Here is a 20,113-nt window from a genome sequence, read left to right as displayed (position 1 = left end):
TTGAGTTAGTATCCTATAACTTGCGTGGTTCAGCAAGGTATTGGTATGAGTCTCTTCTTGAGAGCAAAGAAGCAGCTGGACTTCGTCCTCCTTCTTGGGAAGAGTTCACTGAAGAGTTTCTTGCTCGATTTTATCCAGCTAACAAGCAATCAGAAGATGCAATTGCCTTTGAAAGATTAAGGCAAGAGAATATGACAGTGACTGAGTATGCTAAGGAGTTTACTAGACTTTCTAAGAGTGCTCCATACTTGGGCACTTCAGAAGAGATGAAAGTACGCCGGTTCATTCGTGGGTTGGCAGAACCTATGTTCACCACTTTTATGTCTGAAGTCGGACGCATGTCTTTTAAGGATATCCTAAACTCTGCTTATGAAATTGAAGCTGGGATAGTAGAGATAAATGCTTTTAAGGATGTTGGTAAGAAGCCTAAGATGAAGGGACAATTTTCTGGTGGAGCTAGTTTAGGAGGATTTTAGTCTCATCATGGTCAGACTAATCAGCAAGGTTATTCGGGGTATCGAGCTCGTCCTCAAACATCTTTTGGTGGGGTTGCTTCTTCTGGATCTGCTCCCATGAGTGTTTCGAATCCCAGACCTTTTATTAAGAGCACCTCTCAATCTAGTGCACAAGGTTCAAATCAGACAAGACCAGCTCAGCCTTACTGCCATCAGTGTGGGAGATACCATTCTGGTATATGTTTCAAGGCTACTGGAGCATGTTTTGGTTGTGGTCAATATGGTCATCTTAGGAGAGATTGTCCAAATGCTAGAGGAGGCTTTGCTCTAGGCATTGCACGTCCTACAACACCAATGCCATCATCTTCAGCTATGTCTATTGGAAATTCTTCTGGTCCTAGTGGCAGAGGAGCAGGTGGCAGGGGTCAGACTTATAACAGAGGAGGGAGCCAAAGAGGAAGAGGTCAGGCACATGTGTATGCTTTAACACGTCAAGATGCTCAAGCTTCTAATGCTGTGGTGGCAGGTAATTTACAAGTTTGTTCTTTAGATGCTCGAGTGTTATTTGATACGGGTTCTCATTATTCATATGTATCTCCACATCTTGCATCTCGTTTCGATAAACAACCTGAACTGTTATCCCACCCATTTCATGTTGGCACTCCAATTGGAGTCTCCACGGTGGTTTGAGTCGTGTTTCGGTCTTGTGTTGTTAGAATTAATACGGTTGAAACCTTAGCTGATTTGATCCTTTTAGAACCAATGGAAGATATTCATGTCATCTTAGGCATGGATTGGTTAGCAGCTTGTCATGCAGATGTGGGCTGTTACTCCAAAACTGTGAAGTTTGACATACCGGATATCTCACCTTTTGTTTTTAAGGGTGATGATTGTCCCACTTTAGCTAGCATCATCTCATCTATGAGTACGATGCAATTGATGGATAAGGGAAACCAAGGATTTCTGGCAGTTGTTAGAGATATTGGTGCCGAAGTGCCTAGCCTTGATCAGGTTCCTATTGTTAGAGAATTCCTTGACGTGTTCCCTGATGAGCTACCTGGGATGCCGCCTGACCGTGAAGTTGAGTTTTCCATAGAATTGGCTTTGGGAGTCCAAACTGTGTCCATTCCTCCCTATCGTATGGCTCCAACTGAATTACGAGAATTAAAAGTTCAATTGGAAGACATGCTAGAGAAAGGATTCATTCGTCCTAGCACTTCTCCGTGGGGAGCTCCTGTTCTATTCGTAAAGAAGAAGGATGGAACAATGCGACTATGTGTGGATTATCGTCAGCTCAATAAGATAACTGTTCGCAACAAGTATCCATTGCCAAGGATTGATGATTTGTTCGATCAACTTCAAGGAGCTACATGTTTCTCAAAAATCGACTTGCGTTCAGGGTACCATCAATTGAAGATAAAAGAGGAAGACATTCCAAAAATTGCTTTTCGTACTCGCTATGGGCACTATGAGTTCTTAGTAATGTCCTTTGGTCTGACGAATGCGCCTGCAGCTTTCATGGACTTAATGAATCAAGTCTTCAAACCTTTCTTAGATCGTTTTGTTATCGTCTTCATTGATGACATCTTGGTGTATTCGAAAAGTGCTGCGGAGTATGAGTATCATTTGAGGATTGTGTTACAAACCTTAAGGGATCACAAGCTTTATGCTAAGTTTTCTAAATGTGAGTTTTGGCTTGATCAAGTGACATTCTTGGGGCATATGGTATCAAAAGATGGAATCATGGTGGATCCAAAGAAGGTTGAAGCCGTTCAGAAGTGGCCAAGGCCTACTACAGTGACAGAAATTCGTAGCTTTCTAGGGTTGGCCGGTTACTATCGGCGATTCTTCAAGGACTTCTCGAGAATTTCGGCACCATTAACCAAGTTAACTCAGAAGAATGTGAAGTTTCAATGGTCAGAAGCTTGTGAGGAAAGTTTTCGGACACTTAAGGCTTGTCTAACCTCAGCATCAGTTCTTGTTTTACCTTCTGGATCTGGGGGATTCTCAGTCTTTTGCGATGCATCTCGGATAGGACTTGGTTGTGTATTAATGCAGCATGGCCGCGTTATTGCCTATGCCTCGCGACAACTCAAGAAGCATAAGCAGAATTATCCAACTCATGACCTGGAAATGGCAGCGGTTGTCTTTGCTTTAAATATTTGGAGACACTACCTTTATGGTGAGACCTGTGAAATCTATACGGATCACAAGAGTTTGAAGTATATATTTCAACAAAAGGATTTAAATTTGAGGCAATGGAAATGGATGGAGTTGCTAAAAGATTACGATTGTACCATTTTGTATCATCCTGGAAAGGCAAATGTTGTAGCAGATGCCCTCAGTAGAAAATCTATGGGTAGCTTGTCCCATATCACTCTTGGAAGGAGACCAATTGTTGAAGAAGTCCATCAATTGGAGGCCGGTGGAATTAAATTTGACCTTGGAGAATCAGGAATTTTCTTAGCACATGCTCGAGCCCAATCTTCCCTAATAGAACAGATCAAGGTTGCACAAAGTGATGATCCGAAACTAAGAAAGCTTATGGAAGATGTTCACAATGGGAGGAACTCAGACTTTTCTCTTGATCAAGATGTATTGTGTTGTGGTCAACGCTTATGTGTTCCAGATAACCCCGACTTGAAGAAAGCTCTTTTGGAGGAGGCTCACAATTCTAAGTACATAGTTCATCCGGGCTCCAATAAGATGTATCAAGATCTAAAACAATTATTTTGGTGGGAAGGCATGAAGAAAGAGATAGGAGTTTTTGTTTCTCATTGCTTAACTTGCCAACAGGTTAAAGTTGAACATCAAAGACTTGCTGGGTTATTGCAACAGATTGAGATACCTGAATGGAAGTGGGAAAGGATTACGATGGATTTTGTAACAGGTTTACCTCGTAGTTTTAAGGGTTTTGATTCAATTTGGGTAATTGTGGATAGGATGATGAAGTCAGCTCACTTTCTTCCGGTGAAAACAACTTTTAGTGTAGCTCGATATGCTCTGTAACACCCTAACCTTTAGCACGTCATGATCGTACCAAAAGTAAGGAGTTACTAACCTGTTCTCCTTATTTACTATTTAATATTGAGCCTTTAGGTCGATATCGCGTTTCAGTTTATAAGAAAATACCAGAAAATTATTTGTAGTAATTCAAATCACACAATTATTAATAATAATAAATGCTATACAAATGAATTCAATATAAAACTCAAATACAATACCTATCCCTCTGGATAAAGTAAAAACCCTAAAGCAACAAGGGCGAGGGAACTCTATAAAAATAACAGAAATCACAAGTAAATCTACTAGTCGTCTGCATCTTCTAACTGAATCTTCGAACCTGTGTCACTGAAAAGGTGGAAGATTTTGGGGTGAGAATAAACCACACTGGTGGACGAAATTGTGATCAACAATAATTCCAGGCACTGTTAGAGAAGCTTTTTCTTTCCACAACTCCGTTCAACTTTACCAGCAAGTGTACTGGGTCATCCAAGTAATACCTTACGTGAGTAAGGGTCGATCCCACAGAGATTGTTGGTATGAAGCAAGCTATGGTCACCTTGTAAATCTCAGTTAGGCAGATTAAATTGATTTATGGTGAGTTCGAAAATTAATAAATAAATAGAAAATAAAAGGGATAGAAATACTTATGTAAATTAATAGTGGGAATTTCAGATAAGTGTATGGAGATGCTGTGATCCTCTTGAGTCTCTACTTTCCTATTACATTCATCCAATCCTTCTTACTCCTTTCCATGGCAAGCTGTATGTAGGGCATCACCGTTGTCAATGGCTACATCCCATCCTCTCAGTGAAAACGTTCCTATCCTCTGTCACAGCACGGCTAATCATCTGTCGGTTCTCAATCAGGTTGGAATAGAATCCCTTGAATCTTTTGCGCTTGTCATCACGCCCAGCCTTCAGGAGTTTGAAGCTCGTCACAGTCATTCAATCCCAGAATCCTACTCGGAATACCATAGACAAGGTTTAGACTTTCCGGATCCTCATGAATGCCGCCATCTATCTAGCTTATACCACGAAGATTCTGTTGGGGAATCTAAGAGATATGCGCCCGGTCTAAAGTAGAACGGAAGTGGTTGTCAGTCACGCACGTTCATATGTGAGAATGATGATGAGTGTCACGGATCATCACATTCATCAAAGTTAAGTATAACGTATATCTTGGAATAAGAATAAAAGAGAATTGAATAGAAAGTAATAGTAATTGTATTGAAACTTGAGGTACAGCAGAGCTCCACACCCTTAATCTATGGTGTGCAGAAACTCCACTGTTGAAAATACATAAGTGAAAGGTTCAGGCATGGCCGAATGGCCAGCCCCCTGAATGATCAAAGAACCAAATTATCAAAGACTAAACAGTCAAAGATTAAACTGTCAAAAGATATCTAATACATTAGTAACTTATCCTATTTATACTAGACTAGCTACTAGGGTTTACATGAGTAAGTAATTGATGCATAAATCCACTTTCGGGGCCCACTTGGTGTATGCTTGGGCTGAGCTTGATCTATCCACGAGCTGAGGCTTTTCTTGGAGTTGAACTCCAAGTTATAACGTGTTTTGGGCATTCAACTCCGGATCATGACGTTTTTCTGGCGTTTAACTCCAGACAGCAGCATGTACTTGGCGTTCAACGCCAAGTTACGTCATCAATTTCCGAATAAAGTATGGACTATTATATATTGCTGGAAATCTCAAAATGTCTACTTTCCAACGCCATTGAGAACGCGCCAATTGAAGTTTTGTAGCTCCAGAAAATCCATTTCAAGTGCAGGGAGGTCAGATTCCAACAGCATCAGCAGTCCTTTTGTCAGCCTTTTTCAGAGTTTTGCTCAAGTCCCTCAATTTCAGCCAGAAATTACCTGAAATCACAGAAAAACACACAAACTCATAGTAAAGTCCAGAAATGTGAATTTAACATAAAAACTAATGAAAACATCCCTAAAAGTAGCTTGAACTTACTAAAAACTACCTAAAAACAATGCCAAAAAGCGTATAAATTATCCGCTCATCACAACACCAAACTTAAATTGTTGCTTGTCCCCAAGCAATTGAAAATTAATTAGGATAAAAAGAAGAGAATATACTATGAATTCTAAAATATCAATGAATATTAATTTAATTAGATGAGCGGGACTTGTAGCTTTTTGCTTCTGAACAGTTTTGGCATCTCACTTTTTCCTTTGAAGTTTAGAATGATTGGCTTCTCTAAGAACTTAGAATTTCAGATAGTGTTATTGACTTTCCTAGTTAAGCATGTTGATTCTTGAACACAGCTACTTATGAGTCTTGGCCGTGGCCCTAAGCATTTTGTTTTCCAGTTTACCACCGGATACACAAATGCCACAGACACATAACTGGGTGAACCTTTTCAGATTGTGACTCAGCTTTGCTAGAGTCCCCAGTTAGAGGTGTCCAGAGCTCTTAAGCACACTCTTTTTGCTTTGGATCACGACTTTAACCATTCAGCCTCAAGCTTTTCACTTGGACCTTCATGACACAAGCACATGGTTAGGGACAACTTGGTTTAGCCGGTTAGGCCTGGATTTTATTTCCTTGGGCCCTCCTATCCATTGATGCTCGAAGCCTTGGATCCTTTTTACCCTTGCCTTTTGGTTTTAAGGGCTATTGGCTTTTTCTGCTTGCTTTTTCCCCTTTTTTTTCTTTCTATTTTTTTTCTCCATTTTTTTCGCAAGCTTCTTCTTTTTCACTGCTTTTTCTTGCTTCAAGAATCAATTTCATGATTTTTCAGATCATCAATAACATTTCTCTTTGTTCATCATTCTTTCAAGAGCCAACAGTTTTAACATTCATAAACAACAAGATCAAAAATATGCACTGTTCAATCATTCATTCAGAAAACAAAAAGTATTGTCACCACATCAATATAATTAAACTAAATTCAAGGATAAATTCGAAATTCATGTACTTCTTGTTCTTTTGAATTAAAACATTTTTCATTTAAGAGAGGTGAAGGATTAATGGAATTATTCATAACTTTAAGACATAGTTACTACATACATATGATCATGAAGTAGAGACACAAAACATAGATAAACATACAACATAAAAACCGAAAAGCAGAAAGAAATAAAGAACAAGGAATGAATCCACCTTAGTGGCGTCTTCTTCTTGAAGGACCAACAATGTCCTTAAGCTCTTCTATGTCCCTTTCTTGCCTTTGTTGCTCCTCCCTCATAGCTCTTTGATCTTCTCTTATTTCATGGAGAATGATGGAGTGCTCATGATGTTCCACCCTTAATTGTTCCATATTGTGGCTCAAATCTTCTAAGGAGGTGTTGAGTTGCTCCCAATAGTTGTTGGGAGGAAAGTGCATCCCTTGAGGCATCTCAGGGATTTCTTGATGATGAGCTTCCTCATGCATCTCTTGAGAACCGTGAGGGATCTCTCTTGCTTGCTCCATCCTCTTCTTGGTGATGGGCTTATCCTCTTCAATGGGGATGTCTCCTTCTATGATAACTCCAGCTGAGTAACATAGATGGCAAATAAGGTGAGGAAAAGCTAGCGTTGCCATGGTGGAGGACTTGTCGGCTATTTTGTAGAATTCATTGGAGATGACCTCATGAACTTCTACTTCCTCTCCAATCATGATGCTATGAATCGTGATGGCCCGATCCACAGTAACTTCAGATCGGTTGCTAGTAGGAATGATGGAGCGTTGAATGAACTCCAACCATCTTCTAGCCACAGGCTTGAGGTCCAGTCTTCTTAGTTAAACTGGTCTCCCTTTGGAGTCTCTTCTCCATTGAGCTCCTTCTACACATATGTCCATTAGGACTTGGTCCAACCTTTGATTAAAGTTGACCATTCTAGTGTAGGGGCGTTCATCTCCTTGCATTATGGGCAAGTGAAACGCCAACCTCCCATTTTCCGGACTAAAATCTAAGTATTTCCCCCGAACCATTGTGAGATAATTCTTTGGATTCGGGTTCATACTTTGATCATGGTTCCTAGTGATCCATGCATTGGCATAGAACTCTTGAACCATTAAGATTCTGACTTGTTGCATGGGGTTGGTTAGGACTTCCCAACCTCTTCTTCGGATCTCATGTCGGATCTCCGGATACTCATTCTTTTTGAGTTTGAAAGGGACCTCGGGGATCACCTTCTTCTTTGTCACAACATCGTAGAAGTGGTCTTGATGACTTTTGGAGATGAATCTTTCCATCTCCCATGACTTGGAGGTGGAAGCTTTTGTCTTCCCTTTTCCTTTTCTAGAGGATTCTCCGGCCTTAGGTGCCATTGATGGTAGTGGAAAACAAAAAAGATTGTGCTTTGACCACACCAAACTTAAAAGATTGCTCGTCCTCGAGCAATAGAAGAAAAAAGAGAAGAAGAAGAAGAAGAGAATATGGTAGAGAAGGAGAGAGGTAGGTTCGGCCAAGGTGAAGAAGAGGGGGTTGTGTTGTGTGAAAATGAAGTGGAATGGAAGGGTATATATAGGGAGAGGGGGGAGTGTATGTTCGGCCATTTAGGGTGGGAATGGGTGGGAAATTGGTTTTGAATTTTTGAAGGTAGGTGGGGTTTATGGGGAAGAGTGGATGGATGTGAGTGGTGAAGGGGGTGATTGGGAAGAGGAATTGAGGTGATTGGTGTAGAGTGTTGGGAAGTGTGACATGGGGAAGAGTAATCACAAAAAATAGGATTAGGAGGTAAGGTGGGAATATAGTAGGTGGAGATCCTGTGGGGTCCACAGATCCTGAGGTGATCCTGTGGGGTCCACAGATCCTGAGGTGTCAAGGAATTCCATCCCTGCACCAAATAGGCATGTAAAATGCCTTTGCACACTATTCTGGCGTTTAAACGCCCATTGGTGAACGTTCTGGGCGTTCAACGCCCATGTAAAGCATGTTTCTGGCGTTGAACGCCAGTTTTATGCTTGTTATTGGCGTTCAGTGCCAGCTTTTCTTCTCTAGGCACATTCCTGGCGTTCAGCGCCAGAATGTTGCTTGTTTCTGGTGTTCAGCGCCAGAATGATGCTCTGTTCTGGCGTTGAACGCCGGCCAGATGCATCTTACTGGCGTTGAACGCCAGCCTGTGCGTCCTCCAGGTTGTGAATTTTTTCTTCTGCTGTTTTTGATTCTGTTTTTAATTCTTATGATTTTTTCGTGACTCCTCATGATCATGTACCTAATAAAACACAAAATAACAATAAAATAAAAATTAGATAAATAAAATTAGGTTGCCTCCCAACAAGCGCTTCTTTAATGTCAATAGCTTGACAGTGGCTCTCATGGAGCCACAAGGTGATCAGGTCAATGTTGTATAGTCCCAACACCAAACTTAGTGTTTGGATATGGGATCTTAACACCAAACTTAGAGTTTGGTTGTGGCTTCCCAACACCAAACTTAGAGTTTGACTGTGGGGGTTCTTCTTGACTCTGAATTGAGAGAAGCTCTTCATGCTTACTCTCTTTTGTCACAGAGGGATGGCCATGTGCCTTAAACACAAGGTAGTCCCCATTCAATTGAAGGACTAATTCACCTCTATTGACATCTATCACAGCTTCTGCTGTGGCTAGAAAAGGTCTTCCAAGGATGATGCATTCATCCTCTTCCTTCCTCGTGTCTAAGATTATGAAATCAGCAGGGATGTAAAGGCCTTCAACCTTTACTAGCACATCCTCCACTATTCCATAAGCTTGTCTCAATGACTTGTCTGCCAATTGTAATGAGAACAAGGCAGGTTGTACCTCAATGATTCCCAGCTTCTCCATTACAGAGAGTGGCATAAGATTTATCCTTGACCCCAGATCACATAGAGCCTTTTCAAAGGTCATGGTGCCTATGGTACAAGGTATTAAGAACTTGCCAGGATCTTGTTTCTTTTGAGGTAGAGTTTACTGAATCCAGGTATCTAGTTCACTAATGAGCAAGGGGGTTCACTTTCCCAAGTCTCATTACCAAACAGCTTGGCATTCAGCTTCATGATAGCTCCTAAATATTGAGCAACTTGCTCTCCAGTCACATCTTCATCCTCTTCAGAGGAAGAATAGTCTTTAGAGCTCATGAATGGCAGAAGGAGATTTAATGGAATCTCTATGGTCTCTGTATGAGCCTCGGATTCCTTTGGATCCTTAATAGGAAACTCCTTCTTGCTTGAAGGACGTCCCAGGAGGTCTTCCTCACTAGGATTGTCGTCCTCCTCCTCCCTTGTGCATTCGGCCACATTGATCACATCAATGACCTTGCACTCTCCTTTTGGATTCTCTTCTGTATTGCTTGGGAGAATACTGGGAGGAGTTTCAATGACTTTCTTACTCAGCTGGCCCACTTGTGCCTCCAGATTTCTGATGGAGGATCTTGTTTCATTCATGAAACTGAAGGTGGCCTTTGACAGATCAGAGACTAGATTAGCTAAATTAGAAGTGTTTTGTTCAGAATTCTCTGTCTGTTGCTGAGAAGATGATGGATATGGCTTGCTATTGCTTAGCCTAGTGCGTCCACCATTGTTAAAGCCTTGCTGAGGCTTTTGTTGATCCTTCCATGAGAAATTTGGATGATTCTCCATGATGAGTTATAGGTGTTTCCATAAGGTTCACCCATGTAATTAACCTCTGCCATTGCAGGGGTCTTAGGATCATAAGCTTCTTCAGAAGCTGCCTCTTTAGTACTGTTGGATGCATTTTGCCATCCATTCAGACTTTGAGAGATCATGTTGACCTGTTGAGTCAACACTTTGTTCTGAGTCAATATGGCATTCAGAGCATCAATTTCAAGAACTCATTTCTTCTGAGGTATCCCATTATTCACTGAATTCCTCTCAGAAGTGTACATGAATTGGTTGTTTGCAACCATATCAATGAGTTCTTGAGCCTCTTCAGGTGTTTTCTTTAGGTGAATAGATCCACCGGCAGAATGGTCCAATGACATTTTCGAAAATTCAGATAGACCATAATAGAATATATCTAATATGGTCCATTCTGAAAACATGTCAGATGGACATCTTTTGGTCAGATGCTTGTATCTTTCCCAAGCTTCATAGAGGGATTGACCATCTTTTTGTTTGAAGGTTTGAACATCCACTCTCAACTTGCTCAGCTTTTGAGGAGGAAAGAATTTATCCAAGAAGGCTGTGACCAGCTTATCCCAAGAGTCCAGGCTATCCTTAGGTTGTGAATCCAACCATATTCTAGCTCTGTCTCTTACAGCAAAAGGGAAAAGCATGAGTCTGTAGACTTCAGAATCAACTCCATTTGTCTTTACAGTCTTACAGATCTGCAAGAACTCAGTTAGAAACTAATAAGGATCTTCAGATGGAAGTCCATAAAACTTGCAGTTTTGTTGCATTAAGGCAACTAGCTGAGGTTTCAGCTCAAAATTATTGGCTCCAATGGCAGGAATGGAGATGCTTCTTCCATCAAACTTGGATGTTGGCTTTGTGAAGTCACCAAGCATTCTCCTTGCATTATTATTATTTTCGGTTGCCATCTCCTTCTCTTGTTCGAAATTTTCTGAAAGGTTACCTTTAGATTGTTGTAATTTAGCTTCTCTTAATTTTCTCTTCAGAGTCCTTTCAGGTTCTGGATCAATTTCAACAAGAGTGCCTTTATCCTTGTTCCTGCTCATATGAAAGATGTAAAACCCGGTTAATTAATGGCTAATTAACCCATAAATGAGAATTTATTCTAGAAAGCCTAAAATGTGATTTTTATGGCTAAATGTGATAGAGGAGACTGAGACGAGAATTTTGGTACCAATTTTATAGAATTCGGACCAAGATTGGACCGAACGGGCCAAACCGGGCCAATAGGACCTAAAGTGGGCCCTTGGCCCAACATAACTTAACCAAAACCCTAGTTTTCAGCACTCTCTCTCCTCATTTGTTACACACACAAGCTGAAATGGTGGAGAGGAAGGGAAGAACATTCTCTCAACTTCTCTCTCTCACTTAATCTTCAAACCACCATAACTTTTGATCTAGAGCTCCGATTGCCGCCCCGTTTGCGGCCACGCGTTCACCGCGGAGAGCTCTACAAAACCCATACCATCAATCTTGAGTTAAGCCACACTTTGCTGTTCGAATCTCAGCCCTTGTTTTCGAGTTTCAATGGGTGAAATGTTGAGATTTTGGGTTCTTTGATGTTATAGGACCCAACCCTCTTGAAGGAGAAGGTTAATCTTGTCTCCTTGGACCTTGGGTGTGGTAAGATTCTCAACCCTAGTGTATTTTTGTTGTTTTATGATGTTTGGGTTTGAGATGTTGTGTATGGGTATGATGGTTGTGGCTTAGGTTATGTATGTGTGGATATTGGAGCTTGATTGGTGATTTTGAAAAGCTTGGAAAGGGTTTGGTGGTGCAAAATCTGTTCTTGGAAGTGTTGAGGCCTTGAGAGCTTGTGGATAAGTGGTTTGGAAGTGCTCCGGTGGAGCTTGGGAAAAATCGGCTAAGGTATGGTTTCGGTTTCCCGTATCTAATATGTAATGTGGTAGGAAATACCTAGGCTAGAGGCCCCAAGATAGGCATTGAATGGTTGATGTTATTGAATGATTGAGATATATGATGTGGTCATGTATGTGATGATGATTATTGATGCCTTGGTGGTATGATGTATGAGAAACATGCATGTTGTGATATATGCTTGATTATTGGTTATGGTTGAATTGTGGGTTGAACCATGTTGATGGTGAGTATGATGTTGTTTGTGTACCATAATGAGTTATTGGAATTGGTGTTGTTGAGAACTGGCATGAGGAATAGGATATGATATGTCAATATGTTTGAGTTTGAGCCACTTGGGTGAAGTGGGACATAATGATGAGATAATGATTTTGGTAAATTGTGGGTTATGTGTCAATGTGTGAGTTGAGGAGGCTTGATGTTGAATTTGATACATTTTGAATTGATTTCAAAGAAAAGGGATGAAATTGACATATTTTGATTGATTTTGGAAAGAGTTAAAAATGTTTGTTTTGAAAATGGCATATTGTGGTTTTGTATAAAAATATGGTTTTTGGGCATACTTTGACGGGACATAACTTGGACTACGGATCTCCGTTTTGTACCAAATCTGTTTAGAAATGTAATTGGATCCGGGATGTCCATGCCGTTCGAAGAACGGGCGAAAAACGATTTAAAATGAGGAAGTTATGTCCGTTGGAAGATTGGGGTGTAAATCTGTGAATTCTGCAGTTTTTAACTTAGAAAATTTTTAGCAGAATGACCCCTTGCGCGTGGGCGCACCTGGCGCGTGCGCGCCGATCTTCCAAAAATTGCCACCCACGCGTGAGCGTGAGGTGCGCGGGCGCGCCGATGGTGCTGCACCCAATGCCCAGCCATTTTCCAGAGAGTTATGCCAGAACTGTGCCGGTGTTGTGCCTGGGGCACGAGAACACCCGCGCGTACGCGTGGTTGACGCGTGCGCGTCGATGGGCAAGTTTGGAATCCACGCGCTAGCGTGCCTGACGCTTACGCGTCGATGAGTTTTTGAGGCCATCCACGCGTGAGCGTGGAGTGCGCGTACGCGTGGCCCTATTTTCATCCCAAAGTTGATTTTTGAGTTTTAAAAGCCAAATCTCATACTTCTAAGCCTCCAATCTCACCATTTATGTCTTAAATCATTATGGCATGCCTAGCTATTAAAAAGGGGCTAGTGAATGTGATAACTTGCGAGTGAAGCAAGGGAAATACGAATGATCAACGAGGATCAAGATGATTACGTGAGATGTGGAGGATGGTGGTGGAAGTGCTTGTTATGCCATGGGCCGAAAGGCTATAATTGTTAATGATATGGCTGGTTATGGATTTAACCGTGAGCCGGAATAGCTGTGTATGCTATGAATATTGGCTGGTTCTGGATTGAACCGTGAGCCGGAATGGCTGATATGGATGTTGATCCATGGATGAGAATTCATGCATGTTGATGCTGAATTATTGATAATTGTGAAATTGCACTTCCACTATCTGAGTACGAGTTTCCTTGGGTAGTAGCAGTGGCTAGCCACCACGTGCTCCAGGTTGAGACTCGAAGCTCTGTTAACCCTATGTTGTAAGTGTGGCCGGGCACTGTGAAAGGCCCGGATGAGCTCGAACCCCCGTAAATATTCACCAGTGAGGGTGATTGATATGGATCATGTTTATGATCAAGTTTAAAACGAGTATAACTCGAGTTTGGGGATGCACGACAGAGGGACAGTCCAATGGTTAGCGACCAGGACTTGTCGGGTTGGCTATATAACCGACAAGATGATATCATCGGCCACTAGGGACAGGCATTCATCATATGCATACTATGTGAATTGTTTGAGATTGCCTATTTGACTGCATATTACTTGCTAATTGTCTAAATGTCTTAACTGCTCCTACTTGTATATTCTTTGTTTGATATAACTGTGTTTGCTATAATATACTCCTGCTGGTGGTTGGGAGGTTTGAAGGAATTGGAAAAGGAAGTATTAGTTAGACTGAAGAATCTTTAGTCAGATGCCCTTATATGGTTTAGCTTGTTTATAAGCTTTGATATTTCTTGGAGGGAGTTCTAGGATTGCCTTCGGCTTTCCTCCATTATTATGTATTATATATGTGGAAGCTGTTACCTGCTGGGAACCTCTGGTTCTCACCCATGCGGATTTTGTGGTTTTCAGATGCAGGACGTGAGGTTTCCCGCTGAGGCATGCTGGAGACTTCTAGATTGCGAAGATTCCTTGTTCTTGGGAACCATGTTTTGGTTTATATGTTTTGCTTAGATACTTTTATCTCCATTAAATAATATAAACTGTGATGACTCCTCTTATGGGAGATTTTGGAGAATAGGTTTTATGTATTTGTGTCCCTTTGGGTTTCCTTTGGGGTTTTCCTTATTTTATCATATGTATATATATTGTTATGCTCGGACCGGTTATCTTCGCATCCGGATCTTGAGTCTTGATATTCCTGTTTTTGACACTCTTTTGTATATATATAATCACGCGTTGGTTATCCTTGTTCGTTACGTTATCGATCGGAGTGTTGCGCTTTCGAGTTGCGGTTTTTGTTTACCCCTTTTTCTACAAAGGCTCCTAGTTATAATCAATCATTCATACTACTATACGTACTAAATTTTTATTTTAGAGGTCGTAATACCTTGCCATCTCTGAATTATGACTTAAGCATAAGACTTTGTATGGTAGGGTGTTACATTATGGTATCAGAGCAGTTCGTTCCTGTAGAGCCTGAGGGATGGACTGATTATGCTTCTGTGCATTCTCTGTGTGTGTGTTATGTGCTATTAGTATATCTGCTTGATATAATTGGCATAAACGTTCATGAGCATGCATTTGGGACTTTGAAGTACTAGACTTCCGATATTGAGACTGATCAACTTAATATCGATTGTTTGGTATGTATAGGAACCAGATGGCGCCTCGTGGACGCGGTAGAGGTAGTGCGAGAGGTCGTACGAATGCTCGTGCATCGGAGAATAACCCTAATGACCCGGTGAACTTTATGACTGCGTTGGAGAACATGGCTGCTGCTATGCAAGCCACTGCTGAGGCTCTTGGTCAACAGATGAACAACCATGGTAATGATGGAGGTGGAGTTCAGGGCCCGATGACCTTGGCAAACTTTTTGAAGGTTAATCCACCTAAGTTCAAGGGAACTACTAGTCCGACTGAGGCTGATACCTGGTTTCAGGCTATAGAGCGAGCGCTGCAAGAGCAAGTGGTGCCTGAAGGACAGCGTGTTGAGTTTGCTACCTATATGCTTGTCGGTGAAGCGTCGCATTGGTGGCAAGGTATCCGACGTCTTCTGCAGCAAGGCGATGACTATATCACTTGGAATGTTTTCCAAGAGGAGTTCTATAAGAAGTACTTTCCGACTTCTGCTAGGACGGCTAAGGAACTTGAATTGTTACAGCTGAAGCAGGGTACTATGTCCATATCAGAGTATACTGACAAGTTTGAGGAGCTGTTCAGGTTCTCTCGTATGTGCCAAGGGACTCCAGTGGACTATGAGGAATGGAAGTGTGTTAAGTATGAAGGAGGACTCCGGAGTGATATTTTCAGTTCAGTGGGACCAATGGAGATTAGGACTTTCTCCGAATTGGTGAACAAGTGTAGGGTTGCTGAAGAGTGTGTGAAAAGGGCAACCGCTGAAAAAGGGAGTCACAGAGGTTCATTTCCACAGAACCGAGGGAAGAGCTTTGCACCTAGAGGTCCGTCTTTCAAGAGGGGAGGCTCTTTCAGGAGGCCCAACAACAACAATTCCCAAGGGAAGAAGTTTGGGAAGCAGCCTCAAAATGATCAAGCTTGCACTAGGTGTGGGAGTCACCATCCGGGAGCACCATGCAAGGCCGGATGGGGTTTGTGCTACAATTGTGGAAAAGCGGGGCATAAAGCCGCCAATTGTCTGGAGAGGCAGAAACAAGGTGCTGGGAAGGCACAACAGACTGGTCGGGTGTTCACCACTTCAGCTGTAGGAGCTGAGGGATCTGAGACACTCATTCGAGGTAACTGTGAAATAGCTGGTCAAACTTTAAATGCTTTATTTGATTCGGGAGCATCACATTCATTCATTGCATTTGAGAAAAGCCCATGAGTTAGGGTTGAAGATTGCAACTTTAGGTTATGACCTAAAGGTATATAATGCTACCCATGAAGCCATGGTAACTAGGTTAGGATGCCCGGAAGTTTCCTTTAGATTCAAGCAGCGTAATTTTGTTCATAATTTAATCTGCTTACCGATGATTGGTCTTGATCTTATCTTGGGATTGGATTGGTTATCTAAGAACCATGTTCTGCTTGATTGTTCTACAAAGTCGGTGTACTTTATGCCGGAAGATACAGAAGGACCGGTCGTGGTGAATAACTATTACTTGAATTCGATGATGGTGAATTGTTCCGGAACCGAATGTCAGGGTATCATGTTGTTAACAGCGGGTGTTTCGGGTGATGATCAAAGGTTGGAGCAGATTCCGGTTGTGTGTGAGTTTCCGGAAGTGTTTCCTGATGATATTGATGAGTTTCCACCTAACCGAGAGGTTGAGTTTGCTATTGAATTGGTGCCCGGGGCGGGACCAATCTCAAGTACTCCTTATAGGATGTCACCGTTAGAGATGAACGAGCTAAAGTCTCAGTTAGAAGATTTGTTGGGAAAGAATTTTATACGCCCAAGTGTCTCTCCGTGGGGTGCTCCAGTGTTACTGGTGAAGAAGAAGGATGGGAGTATGCGGCTCTGTGTGGATTACAGGCAGCTGAACAAGGTTACAATAAAGAATAAGTACCCATTGCCGAGGATTGATGATCTTATGGATCAGTTACAAGGAGCTGGAGTTTTCTCCAAGATCGATTTGCGATCCGGTTATCACCAGATAAGGGTGAGGGGTGAGGATATCCCTAAGACCGCTTTTAGGACTCGTTATGGTCATTACGAGTACACTGTAATGTCTTTCGGGTTGACGAACGCTCCTGCAGTGTTTATGGATTACATGAATAGAGTTTTCCGTCCGTTTCTGGATAAATTCGTTGTTGTCTTCATTGATGACATATTGATTTATTCCAAGACTGAAGAAGAGCATGCGGAACACTTGAGGACCATGTTGCAGATTCTAAAGGAGAAGAAACTCTATGCAAAACTGTCTAAGTGTGAGTTTTGGAAGAATGAGGTGAAGTTTTTGGGCCATGTGGTGAGTAAGAAGGGAATAGCCGTAGATCCAACTAAGGTGGAGGCTGTGATGGATTGGAAGCAACCAACCACCGTAACAGAGGTAAGGAGTTTTCTGGGTTTAGCTGGCTATTACCGAAGGTTTATCAAAGGCTTTTCACAGATAGCTTTGCCAATGACAAAGTTAACTCGCAAAGACACTCCATTTGTTTGGACTCCTGAGTGCGAGGAGAGCTTTCAGACATTGAAGAAAAAGTTGACCACAGCACCGGTGTTAGTGTTACCCGAGCCGAATGAGCCATTTGAGGTGTATTGTGATGCCTCATTGAAGGGTCTAGGGTGCGTGCTGATGCAGCATCGTAATGTGGTGGCGTATGCCTCACGACAGTTGAGACCTCATGAAGTTAGTTACCCTACGCACGATTTGGAACTCGCTGCGGTTGTGTTTGCCTTAAAGGTGTGGAGGCATTATCTCTATGGGGTCAAGTTCCAAGTTTTCTCCGATCATAAGAGCTTGAAGTATCTCTTTGATCAGAAGGAGCTTAATATGAGGCAGAGGAGGTGGATGGAATTGTTGAAGGACTACGACTTTGAGTTGAATTACCATCCGGGAAAGGCGAACGTAGTGGCGGATGCGTTGAGTCGGAAGTCACTATATGCGGCTTGGATGATGCTTCAAGAGGAGAAGTTGCTCAAGGGATTTGAGAGTCTAAACATTGGTACTCAAGAAGTATCCGGAACTTTGTGTTTGAGCCGATTAGAAATCTCAAGTGACTTTAAGTCCGAACTCCTAAAGGCTCATCAAAATGATGAAGCGTTATGGAAGGTGTTACCGGCTATTGAGCAAGGAAAACGGTGGAGAGTGTCGGAAGAAAAAGATGGGTTATGGAGATTCAAGGGTAGGATCATTGTGCCGGATGTTGGCACTTTGAGGCAAGATATTCTAAAGGAGGCACACAAAAGCGGATTCTCCATTCACCCGGGAAGTACTAAGATGTACCATGATTTAAAGGTGATGTTTTGGTGGCCGGGTATGAAGAATGATGTGGCGGAATATGTATCAAAGTGCTTAACTTGTCAAAAGGTAAAGATTGAACATCAAAGACCTTCCGGAATGTTGCAACCTTTAGAGATTCCGCAATGGAAGTGGGAAAGTATTGCAATGGACTTTGTGTCGGGATTGCCAAGGACTAGGGCTGGTTTTGATGCTATCTGGGTGATTGTGGACCGACTGACGAAGTCAGCTCACTTTTTGCCCATTCGGATGACTTACACCCTTGAGGAGCTAGCACGGTTATACATAAAGGAGATTGTGAGACTTCATGGTGTACCTGCTACTATAATCTCTGATAGAGATCCTCGTTTCACTTCAAGGTTTTGGGGTGCATTTCAGAAGGCTTTTGGAACCCGATTAAGCTTGAGCACGGCTTACCATCCTCAAACAGATGGTCAATCTGAGAGGACGATCCAAACACTAGAAGATATGTTGAGAGCTTGTGTTTTGGACCAACCGGTGAGTTGGGATCGATATATGCCATTAGTGGAGTTTGCATACAATAATAGTTATCATGCGAGCATCGGAATGGCTCCGTATGAGGCCTTGTATGGGAGGAAATGTCAATCTCCACTATGTTGGTATGAAGCTGGAGAGAAAAGCTTGTTAGGGCCGGAAATGATAGCTGAGACTACTGAACAAGTCAAGAAAATCCGTGATAGGATGCTTACGGCGCAGAGTCGTCAAAAGAGTTACGCCGATCAGAGGCGAAAGCCCTTAGAATTTGAGGAAGGAGATCATGTTTTCCTTAAGGTTACTCCGACTACGGGAGTAGGTAGGGCGATTAAGGCAAAGAAGTTGAATCCTCGATACATTGGTCCATTTCAAATCCTGGAAAGGATTGGACCAGTGGCGTATCGGATGGCTCTACCACCTCATCTTTCGAACCTGCACGACGTGTTTCACGTGTCGCAGCTTCGGAAGTACACCCCTGATGCTAGTCATGTGTTGGAACCTGAATCGGTTCAGTTAAGGGAAGATTTGACGCTTCCAGTGGCTCCAGTCAGAATTGATGATACTAGTATCAAACGGTTGCGTGGGAAAGAGGTTTCTTTAGTGAAAGTGGCTTGGAGTCGAGGCGGTGTTGAGGAACACACTTGGGAACTTGAGTCGGAGATGCGAACGGATTATCCGCATTTATTCTCAGGTAATTGCATTTGAATTTTGTGGGCAAAATTCCCAATTAGGTGGGTAGAATGTAAAACCCGGTTAATTAACGGCTAATTAACCCATAAATGAGAATTTATTCTAGAAAGCCTAAAATGTGATTTTTATGGCTAAATGTGATAGAGGAGACTGAGATGAGAATTTTGGTACCAATTTTATAGAATTCGGACCAAGATTGGACCGAACGGGCCAAACCGGGCCAATAGGACCTAAAGTGGGCCCTTGGCCCAACATAACTTAACCAAAACCCTAGTTTTCAGCACTCTCTCTCCTCATTTGTTACACACACAAGCTGAAATGGTGGAGAGGAAGGGAAGAACATTCTCTCAACTTCTCTCTCTCACTTAATCTTCAAACCACCATAACTTTTGATCTAGAGCTCCGATTGCCGCCCCGTTTGCGGCCACGCGTTCACCGCGGAGAGCTCTACAAAACCCATACCATCAATCTTGAGGTAAGCCACACTTTGCTGTTCGAATCTCAGCCCTTGTTTTCGAGTTTCAATGGGTGAAATGTTGAGATTTTGGGTTCTTTGATGTTATAGGACCCAACCCTCTTGAAGGAGAAGGTTAATCTTGTCTCCTTGGACCTTGGGTGTGGTAAGATTCTCAACCCTAGTGTATTTTTGTTGTTTTATGATGTTTGGGTTTGAGATGTTGTGTATGGGTATGATGGTTGTGGCTTAGGTTATGTATGTGTGGATATTGGAGCTTGATTGGTGATTTTGAAAAGCTTGGAAAGGGTTTGGTGGTGCAAAATCTGTTCTTGGAAGTGTTGAGGCCTTGAGAGCTTGTGGATAAGTGGTTTGGAA

Source organism: Arachis hypogaea, chromosome 10, assembly GCF_003086295.3.
Source record: "Arachis hypogaea cultivar Tifrunner chromosome 10, arahy.Tifrunner.gnm2.J5K5, whole genome shotgun sequence".
Classification (NCBI taxonomy): domain Eukaryota; kingdom Viridiplantae; phylum Streptophyta; class Magnoliopsida; order Fabales; family Fabaceae; genus Arachis; species Arachis hypogaea.
This window is presented reverse-complemented; position numbering follows the sequence as displayed.